Below are 10,719 nucleotides of genomic sequence, written 5' to 3'. Positions count from 1 at the left end.
AATAATGGAGTGGTAAATGTTTAAAAAATCTTCTTAATATATTCTATTTATTTGTAATTTCTAAACAAAAAATTCATACTGCAAACTAAAATAATAACCGTCTTTAATATATCGCTATACAAAATATGTGCATGAAACAAAAAAGATGTATGAAATCAGATAGTCACATTTGGGAAAAGGTGGTTACCAAATGAGCTTGTCCTTTTGTCATGAAATATATAGTTAGTTGTTAGTAACTTACTAGTTCGCTAACTATTGACTCATAAAGAAGTCTAATAATCTAACTTCTTAATAATTTGTCTCAACTCGAAGGAAGATATGTTCTTGAGAGACATCTTTAAACTGTAATAAATTAAGGATAATATTCAAGGACTTGGTGTCTAATATATAATAAGTAATAGATAGAAGGAACAAAAAGCAATTCAAAACTCATCCTAATTCTGTGTTATCTCGGAAAAAAAAAAAAAAAAAAAAAAAAAAAAAAAAAAAAAAAAAAACCTATCCAAGCTATCTTGTGTCATATTGTTGTAACTTTCAAAAAAAAAAAAAAATGTTAACAAGTTTTCGTTATCTCGCAAGATTTGATATAGACTGCATTTCCTGTCGAGATGCCCACAAGTTGATGTAACCCATTTATTTTACTTATTGTAATAAAAACTTTTGTAAGTAAGCTGAATATAAATTAATAAAATGAAACATTCAGACATTTATTTAAGTATTTTTCAATTTCTTGAAAGAACTAACCACATGTGACGAATGAAGTATAGACTTCATAACATCTCTTCTAAAGTTGTTTAAAAAACAATATTCACAATCTTATGATTAGATGAAAAATTTATGATAATTGGTGATGGTTAGAGAAGCCATAATGTTTAGTAATTAAACATAGAGAGCCGTGGTAACTAGCTAAGTCTACTGATAATCTCACACATATTTCATCTAAGAGGGTCCTAGGTTCATTTTCTATGATGCCGAGTGGCAGATCCAGATTTTAGAAGAAGGGGGGCCAAAAATCAATTTAGGTTGAAAAAAGAATTTTTTTTTTTAAGCCCAAAAATTTGGGTTTGGGGAGGTCCAGGCCGCTTGACCCTTGCACCTGGGTCCGCCGATGTGCATGTCCCTTTATGATTTATTCTAAATCATGTAATTTTGGACAATATTGTCACATGCACTTGCACTGCTAATATAACATGTTATTTTGGTCAATAGTGTCATTTCTCTTAAAAAAAAACATAGAGAGTTGAGAATCTTAGTTCTTCCTAGATATCTTCTTTGAGAATTGAGAAGTGAACTTTCGAATACTTAAAATTAAAAACTTTTAGTGCTTAGAGTCTCAAAATCACTATATATACGAATACAATAAAGTAAACCTAAAAATACTGAAATAAGACATGACCTATTATGGGTATTCAACTTCATTTAATGAGTCGATATTCAAGGTTCCTCCTACGAATATTTTGGTAGGTAGTTACTTAAGTGACTTAATCATGTTGTAGTTATATATGAATTCGCATGGATTGAAATTCATGAAGAAGATTGTTGAAATGCAATTTATATCACCTCATGTTTTGTTCTTTAGTAGTGTGAATGAATTATCTAGGCATAGTGTTCATTGGATGATCTTTAAATCAAGCATTGTGACATGTTAGCTACATCTCATTGAAATTACTTGTGCGTATGTACAAACAACAAATCAGATAAACGAAATAAGAACTAAAATGGTAAAATAGTAACATTTTAATCCTCATCCACTTAATGGTATCCGTGGAAGGTAAACAATGAATTAGAAAAATATTAATGAAGAGTTGATCATTCAACTAAGACCATTGTGTGCAAGAATGGATTTCTTTTCCATTGGGATCTTCCTGATTAGGCTACGTTTTGCGTCGAACTTGATTACCAATTTTGTTGTGCTATTTAATTTCCTACTACTTTACCTCTTTGCATTATGAGTGGGTAGTATTCATATATTCTCACTCCTATACACAATAACATTAATGGTGACATCACAAAATAATAGGTATACAAGAATGCTTTGATCAATTTATTTCTTCGATAGCCATGGACGGATTTTTATTGTAGATAATTCTTACATTTGAAGAAACACGTTACTGAAACACAACAATTATGTTTGGAATCATACGTTGAAAAATGATGAGAATTGTCATGGCTTAAATATCATGAGTTACTCATGTTATGTTATTGTTAATTGTAGATGGGATCATATTATGAGAGCCCAACACGGCCCAAGCAAATATCTAATCAAGCCGTTTATGACTCGGACCAAGATGGTTGAACGCAAAAGTCAACATTTAAAGAAATTATGTTTGGAAACACACTTAAAAATATATATATATATATATATATATATATATATATATATATATATATATCAAAATACTAACACAATATATAAGGTACTCATTATTGGTTTTACGATAGAACATAAGATACTTCACAAGCAATTTAAAAGCTAAACAATTACTGAACTATTCAAGGGCAAGTTGTTTGAAACTACTTCGATATTGTTCGGGAAATTAACATGAATATTATCATTTTAACACCATTTTACTAAAATTCGTCGTAAAGAAATCTTTTACAGATCTATTAGCAAGGAATTATGAAAAAACTGTTATGCTCTAAATGAAATCGGCCGCGAAATTGTTGACTTTTTTGACAGATCAGTCACGAATTCTCCAATTTTCGTGACAATTAGATTATCGTAACAAATCGATCAAAAGATTCAAGATTTTGTGAAAGATCGCTCACGAAAGTGCGAATTTCGTGACTGATTATGGGTATAACAAATTTTTCACTACTCATTTATTAATAGATTCGTAGAAGTTTACTTTATGATTAATTTTGGTAAAGTGGTGTTCAAATGGTAATATTCATGTTAATTTTCCATATCTTTGTAGCTGCAAAAAAAACTGGATATTACAACCTGATAAGAATGAGAGGTCAATTTGAGAAATATAAATGAGATATTGATATAAGAATCTTAATATACTATGTAAATACATGAATTCAACAAACACAAAGAAATCAAATAGGTGTTCAATAAAATAAGATTTTCCATTCTAGCTAGTAGTTTAAACTCTCTAAAAAGCATTCCTTGGGAAGCCCTTGAGAGAAACGGTTTGTATCTGTACAGTAATTATACACCATGTATTTCCTTTGGAATTCTTTCATCTCTCTCTCGGCGTCGCAGTCAAGCTTATCAGACTGCCACGCGTTGTTGCTATAGGATGAAAAAAAGGAGCCATGTTTGCAAGAAGAAGAGCCTTGAGACCAAGTACAAGAATCTTGATCGGTGAAGTTCATGAAGTGAGCTTTGAATGGCGCTTTTGACCAATCTGTCTTAACCAAACCGCCCCTGGTTGCCCAGTCGTCGGCGTTCCATAGACTAGCGTAGACCTTCATTGGCTGGTCCTTGGGGAATGGTAGTTTAAAATGCTCCAAGTTCTTGAATTCTCGAATTGCGATGCCATCAACTAGAAAACTGCAAAATTGGCAATTAATGTAAAAAAAAAATTATCCTATGACAAATTGTACAAAGTATCAAACTCTTAACGAGTAATACTAATGGCTTATAAATGTGTTTATGCTTTAATCTAAAATGATTAAAACAAAACTTTCTGAAAAAAAATCATATTAAGTTGTTGAAATCATATACCATATATTACTTAAGAATTTAAGTTGATATGCGAAAGAAGAGATACAAATATTTGATTTCCTAATAGCCCTTTCATGTTTGTCATGTTTAAGCGTGACAGGTACTAGGTTCATAGCTCTTCTTTTTTTAGATGTAACAATGAAATTTGAATTACAGATAGAACAAAAAAGGAAGAAGAAATTCTGTTAATTTCTAAATGCATTGTTGATATTCGTAAATATAATTCGGGGTCCTGGCCTTTTCCCACTTCAAAATCGGTGATAATTTAATTTTCCCCAACCAATTGTGAAATTAAAAGAGCTATTTATAGAGTTAGGAACCAGACCATATTATTAAGGAGAAACAAAATGCTGTGAATTAAGTAAAATCAGGAGCTATTTTTTTACAAATTATTTATCAATATTCACATGCATTTTTCAAGAATATAAAATTTTGCTTAAACTTAATCCGTAAGTCAAATATACACATGTAACATTGAACATAGAAAACTAATTTCGGTTTCATGCATGGATACTATGATCATTACACGAAAAGTAGTAGTCAAATAAATGTAAAATTGATGCCAACAAAATATTAATGTAAAAGAAAGCTTACACAATGTGTAGTGGCGTCCAATAAATAGAATAGGTGTGGAAATCTGCTGTGGGGTCAAATGGAAGCCTGAATTGCTGTTCTCTGTTGCCTTGACCTTGGCAAAACACATTGGTGTGTAGAGTGTACGGATCGCCACTAACGTTGCCCAAGAACTCAAAGTCTATCTCATCATGGTGATCACCTTGTGATGATAACTGAACAACCACACAATAAATTAGTTCTATTGTAAGTACTCGGGCTTTTTGACATCTACATTTTATTGCAGGATTATGCCCTTGTTTTATTTTTCTTCTACGCATTTTGTTTTTATATTGTACTTCTAATCCATCTCATCTATTTTATTCATGTTTTCCATTAGGTCCATCAGGTAAATAACCACATTTACAGTTTGACATTACTAAATAGCCAACGTTTCATAAATTTTAGGTAAATAGTCACGTTTATGTATTTACATGTGTAAATTGACGTAAATACACCCCATTTTTATTTCAATGAAAGGGTAAGTCAGTCACGCCACGTCATTATTATGGTTATTTATCTAAGATTTACGAAATGTTGACTATATAGCAATTTCAAACGTATTAATGCTAGTTATCTAATTTTTTTATTTCAATTAAGATTTTCACATTTTGAAAACATAGCTAAATAACATATTGAAAGCATTTGAGTAACATCATACAAATATATGTATCGCACACTATCGTAGTCAGGGCGGAAGCTACTGTTCGAGCCTGTAATTCGTGTCTAATCAATAGTAAAATTGATTTTACTAACAAAATATGTAAGAGTAAAAGTCTCATACATGAAGAAAAAAAAATTATCTAGGTGCCACAAGTGCGTTATTAGTTTTTGAATTTTTATCTTAGTAATAACATAAGATTACTTCTCAAAATCATCATGTTTAATAACTTAAAAAAATAGATAACAAAAAGACAAGTTAAAAAAATTGTTAAGAAGAAAATAATTGATGACCGAAATATTATTAATAAATCATAATATATCGTCAATCGAGTAATGAATGCAAAATTAAGGTGATCGATGCAAGTTGAAGCGATTTGTATACTCACGTAATAGGCAGTGACTGTGCCAGCAGAGTTTCCAGGAACTAGCTTGATTTCCATCTCGATTTTGGCAAACATATATTCCTTAATCGACTCGAATCCTGATCCCGATTCCTTGTCCAGCGAAACTGTGAGAAGCTTTCCATCGTCATCGATCTTACACCGTCCCTCTCCCCAACTGACGCGCAAATCATCGTTGAGATTTCCAGCGGAAACCGAGGAAGAGATTGTTAAGAAAAGAGACACGAACAGAATAAACGTATAAACCAGAAGTTGGGTGTTCATTTTTTTCCGAACAAGAAAAATTAATTTCAATATCAACACCTTTGCAAGGTTGGTGTGTATATATAATATGCACATAGTGAATGTGTTGATCGTTTAATGTGACTGGGAAGCACATAGTTGTTTGTTGCGCATAACATGGCATATAAAAATATTCACTTTATTTATGGGTCTCATTATTGCTAATTCAATCATTAGACGTATTTTATATTGGTTCACAACTAAATACAGAATCTATATTAATGCTTGTAATTTTTGTACTTTAAGAGAAGAAATATCCTTAATTAGTTTGTATTTTAATTTTCTTGGTCCATTAGACCTCCAGGTCGGAGAAAAATAAAATATAATAATCTGGATGAGTTCATGCACTGTCCCAGTTTGAAGATCTCAAGTCCTCTACGTGGTGACCACCCGGTTTAAGGGACGAAAAGACAATTTATCTACCAAAGGAAAGGTAGTACAAATCACATATAAATACACATGAAGATTTAGGGATTACGAAAATAGAAGAGATAATCTGAATGATAATGCATTGAAGAGAAATATAATAATCTGGGTATATATACCCCTAATACAACAAAAAATGAAATAAAGAAAAGAGAAATAATCCTAAACAATAATAATAATAATAATAATAATAATAATAATAATTTAGATATGCTAATATCTTCCATCAAACTCACGATGCTACAACAATAAGCATTGAGAGTTTGTCAGCTAAGAAACGGAAGGCGCGAAGTGGAGTGAGCCTTCGTGAATAAATCGACAATCTGAAGAGAAAAGGGAACAAATGACAAGGTGATCGTACCAAGCTGTAAATGATGGTGGACGTAATGACAACCAATCTCAATATGTTTGGTTCGCTCATGAAAGACCGAGTTACGAGCACTCTGGATAGCACTCTGATTATCACAGTATAACGACGTAGGATGATGAAGAGTGACACCCAGATCAGCAAGTTACCAGCGTAACCAAACAATATCACATGTAGTCGTAGCCATAGCGCGATACTCAGCTTCAGTGGAAGAGCGAGAAATAACATCATGCTTATTGCTCTTCCAAGCGATGAGTGAATCGCCAAGGAAAACACAGAATCCAATGGTGGACTTGCGATCCATAGGATCACTAGCGCAATTGGCGTTAGAGTTGCAATTAGAGTAGGCGCGCAACTCTAACGAAGACGAGGAAGGAAACAGCAGACTCTGAAACTGAGTACCACGAAGATACCTGAGAATGCGAAAAATGGTAGCCCAATAAACTGTGGTAAGAGCAGTGACAAACTCACTGACAATATGAACAACATGTGCAATGTCGGGACGAGTAACCGTGAGATAAATCAAGCTCCCTACCACCGTGCGGTATAGGCTAGGATCGGGCAGAGGAGACCCGTCAAGTGGAGAGCAACGAGCATTAGTTTCAACGGTCCTGCTGTCAGTGAAACGAGCCCGCTCAAAAAGATCTTATATATACTTTGACTGAGATAGAAGATAGCCTTTCGGGGAGAAGGCCACCTCGATACCCAAAAAGTAACGCAACGAACCCAAATCTTTCATAGCAAAGCACCGAGCCAAGTCAGACTTCATCGATTCAATTCCATCATTATCATCGTCGATAATAATCATACCATCAACATACAAGGACAAGAGGATAAAATATGTACTCGTATGCTTGACGAAAAAGCAGAATCGTGCCGACTAAGAATGAAACCAATGGAGGTGATCACCGTGGAGAACTTCTCAAATCAAGCTCGGGGAGCTTGTTTGAGACCATAAAGAGCTTTGCGCAGCTTACACACATGAGCGGGCTGATGCGCAACACCAGGAGGGGGTGTCATGTAGACCTCTTCGTGAAGATCACCATGCAAGAAGGCATTCTTCACATCCATCTGAGATATCTGCCAACGATGTATGGAACCCACATCGATTAGAGCACGGATCGTCGTCATCTTTGCGACTGGCACAAAAGTCTCTTCATAATCCATACCATACTCCTGAGAATAGCCTTTAGCAAAAGACGGGCCTTGTACCGCTCCACGGACCCATCTGATTTGATCTTGATCTTATAGACCCAATGAGAACCGATAGCCCTCTTCCCCGACGGCAACGGTACAAAGTCCCAAGTGTGAGTTTGATGTAGAGGAGTAAGTTCCTCAGCCATAGCAGTCTACCAAAGGGGGTAAACAACAACATCTCTATAGGACAAAGGCTCCGACAAAGAGTGTAAGAAACATTAGAAAGGAAACAAAAGAGGTAGAGTATCAAGAATAAACAAAATTGGGAAGTTTAGTGGACTTATGAGGACGAGTGGACTGACGCAGAGGAGGATGATCCGCAATCTCAAGTGATGGCTGAGCAGTCGTAGCAAGAGGGGTCGGAGGCGTGTGTGTCTCAGGAACCAAAATATCGGTGTGTACAATCTCATCGGTGTCAATATCAAAAGGATCAATGCAAATAAGATCATTCTGAGTCATATTATGAGAACTAGCGGGAACAACTCTAAAAACACAACATGGCGTGAGACACACAATTTCTGACTGACCGGATCAAAACAACAATATCCCTTTTGACCAACACCACATCCCAAAAAAGACAAAACAAAGTAGACTTATGAGACAATTTATCGCGCTCGACGTGAGGTCGAAGCACGAAACAAGTGGAACCAAAAACATGCACACAGTCATAATCAGGAACATTGCCAAACAACCTTTTGAAAGGAGAAAAACCTGAATTATAAGAGGGTGAGATTCTGTTATGACATAGGTAGCGGCATGGATAGTCTTCCCCAAAAAAATACTGGGAACCTCAGCGGACAATAGGAATGAGCGAGCGGTCTCAACAAGATGATGGTGTTTCCTTTTGTCAATACCGTTTTGTTGAGGTGTGTCGGTGCATGAGGTTTGACGAATGGTCCCATCAGAAGCAAGTAACTGGAAAAAATCATTAAAAATATATTCATCCCCTAAATCACAATGAAAGCATTTAATGATAGCAGAGTATTGTGTTTTAACAATAGCTTTAAAATCACGATAAATATCCCAAAAAATCAGATCTACGCTTCATAAGATAAACCCAAGTGTAACGAGTGAAATTATCAATAAAATAGACGTAATATCTAGAACCACCCTTAATAGACACATGTGCAGATCCTCACACATTAGAATGCACAATATCAAAGAAAGCAAGAGATGACGAAACATTGTTTTGAAATGGTAAGGCTGAGAACTTTGCAAGTTTATAACCACTACAATCAGAAATATCATGGGAGTTCAAATGACCTAAAGCTCCCGTAGAAACCAAAAAAACGTAAACGAGACGCTGAAATATGATCCAAAGGAGAATGCCACAAATAAAAGTCAGACGTCAAATGACTCAAAACGAAAAGAAGATAAATCCACACTAGAGGCAGTCACACCCGATACTTTGAGTCATCCAATACATAGAGTCCCCCTTGCTTACGGCCTGTCCTAATCAGCGTCTGAGATCGCGGATCCTGAACACAACAAATGGAAGAAGAAAATGTGACTAAGAAACCATATTCGGTCAACTGACTAACAGACATAAGATTTTTAGCAAGACTATGGATGTAGTAGATATTAGGAATAGAAATATGAGAACAACAGAACCAACGCCCTCCGATGGCATAGGGGTGCCATCGACTGTCATAACGGGAAGAGATGAATGACGAGACAATGACACAAAAGATGAAAAGTGAGTGGACATATGGTTGGAGGCACCTGAATCAAGGATCCACGATGAGTACGGTATACCTGGGGCCGTTTTGAGGAAGAGAGAGACATGACATGAGGCTGCGAGGCAAAGAACTGCTGGAAATGCTAAAAAAATGTACGGATCCACAAATGGGGCCAACGACCGCTGATGGGATTGTGTGGTTGTTGGTGTTGCGGCTGCATTTTGCCTATGCTCAACAATACGAGACATTCAGTCTTCCAATGACCCTTCTTCTTGCAGTAAGCGCACTCGTCATTGCACCTCGCCATAACTCCAAAGATGAAATCAAACAACCAAATTCGAAATAAAAAAGAAGCCAATATATACACTCCAAAACAAAGCAATTTGCAACCAAACTACACAATGCAAAGTAAAATTGTCCAAACAATTTGCAGCTCTGTGATCCATCCGACAGAAAGACTTAAAAAACTCGAAACTTTATCCCACCATTCAAAACGTACCTCTGGTTGTCCCAAACACGTTGTTCAAATTTCGTGACTATCCAACGGTTGACGAAGCTGCAGACTCAATTTCCCTGTTGTTGGTCGGGGATGTTGCGAAAGTAAATTTGTAATTCATCTCTTCACTCGACAGACAGACTTAAAATACTCCAAACAGCAATCCAACCGTTCAGAATGAGCGAATATGTGTCACGAACATTCTGTGAAAGTGACAATCCAATGGTGAAAGAATATGGAAAATTGATTTTAGGGCCTTGATACCATGTAGATTTAGGGATTACGAAAATAGAAGAAATAGTCTGAATGATAATGCATTGAAGAGAAATACAATAGCCCTGGTATATATAGCTCTAATACATTAAAAAGGAAAAAAAAAATGGAAATATTCCTAAACAAATATAATAATAATAATAGCTAATATATATAGATATGCTAATAAATATATACATACGCTGCAGCCAGAATTTATAAATTTAAGTGGGACAAGTGTCAACTTAAAATGAGATTAAAATATATATATATATATATATATATATATATATATATATATATTGTATAAATCTGGTGTATTTATTAATTATAAAAATACCTGACTAACGTGTATATTTCTGAACTTTTATGATTGTGCTGCTTTGGTCCATAACCATTCTTTTTAATAGAATTTGATCTCTAATTAATAAATCTGTTTAGTTAATAGCTCCCTTTCCAAAATAATTATTATTTTTTATATATAAATCAAAACTTAAACAACTTAAAACATATATACAAACAAAAATGACTTGTATATAATTTTTTAAATAAAAAATAAGCTGTTATAATTTTCTAAAATAAATTAGCTATTACCAAGTGTTTTTAGTGTTGCAGCATAAGTTTGTAGGTCTATTTTACAAATCAAAAAGATACTTTAGTTGAATTCC

At 34.5% G+C, this 10,719-nt stretch overlaps 1 pseudogene across 1 annotated transcript; it reads right to left on the bottom strand.

Annotated features, from left to right (window-relative positions):
- Positions 1 to 2,965: 2,965 nt before the first annotated feature.
- On the bottom strand, positions 2,966 to 5,616 carry LOC149394925 (putative xyloglucan endotransglucosylase/hydrolase protein 25 pseudogene; annotated as a pseudogene). Its single transcript, XR_016296958.1, has 3 exons — positions 5,338 to 5,616; positions 4,271 to 4,464; positions 2,966 to 3,502 (listed from the first exon to the last, which is right to left on the bottom strand). The product of XR_016296958.1 is annotated as a putative xyloglucan endotransglucosylase/hydrolase protein 25 pseudogene (transcript).
- Between the last annotated feature and the right edge of the window lie 5,103 nt (positions 5,617 to 10,719).

Source organism: Urtica dioica, chromosome 5 (genome assembly GCF_054948205.1).
Source record: "Urtica dioica subsp. dioica isolate 48M chromosome 5, U.dioica_male_clone48M_v1_H2, whole genome shotgun sequence".
Taxonomy (NCBI): Eukaryota; Viridiplantae; Streptophyta; class Magnoliopsida; order Rosales; family Urticaceae; genus Urtica; species Urtica dioica.
Note: the sequence above shows the minus strand (reverse complement) of the source record. Positions and strands in the feature narration are given on the sequence as shown.